This window comes from Trachymyrmex cornetzi, unplaced genomic scaffold (assembly GCF_001594075.2).
Source record: "Trachymyrmex cornetzi isolate Tcor2-1 unplaced genomic scaffold, Tcor1.1 scaffold453, whole genome shotgun sequence".
NCBI classification, from domain to species: Eukaryota; Metazoa; Arthropoda; class Insecta; order Hymenoptera; family Formicidae; genus Trachymyrmex; species Trachymyrmex cornetzi.
Window position 1 is genome coordinate 125,093 of NW_017299323.1, and position 760 is coordinate 125,852.

The window sequence follows — 760 nt, forward strand, 5'->3', positions numbered from 1 at the left end:
GGGGGGGGGGGGGATGGTTTATTATAATCTGCGCATTACCAAAAAACCTATAAAAGTAAGATTGTCTACATAACAATTTGCTTATATTTTATCATACGTCTATTGAAAATTGTGATATAAAATGCGTTCAAAAAATTATACGTAATTAGTGTATATAATATTAATCAAAATTCTAATGGAAATAACTGAAACTTAACAAAATTATGTATGCCCAGGTAAGGTTTGCCGACTCTCACCCGATGTTGAACGTTGGGCCGACGTTGGCGAATTCACGGCAAACCGACAGTCATTAATCGAACATGGTGCGACGCCGGCCCGACGTACATTAGCAGACACTTACTCGATGACGATCTTTGGCCAATGTCTGGCCAATGTTAGCACTATGTTGGCAACTGGTTGTTACGCCAACCTCGGCGCGACGTCGGCACAGGCTAAGTTAACCGACTCTTATTTCAAGACAACTTCAGGCCACGGCCGGGCCAAGGTTGGGTCAACGTTGGCAGTACGTCGGCAACCGGTGGTGACGCCAATCACGGCGCGACGTTGGCCCAACGTACGTTAGCCGACTCTGACTTATTGACGAAGCTCGGGCCAACGTTGGCAGAATGTCGGCAACCGGTGGTCACGCCAATCACGGCGCGACGTCGGCCCGACGTACATTAGCAGACACTTACTCGATGACGATCTTTGGCCAATGTCTGGCCAATGTTAGCACTATGTTGGCAACTGGTTGTTACGCCAACCTCGGCGCGACGTCGGC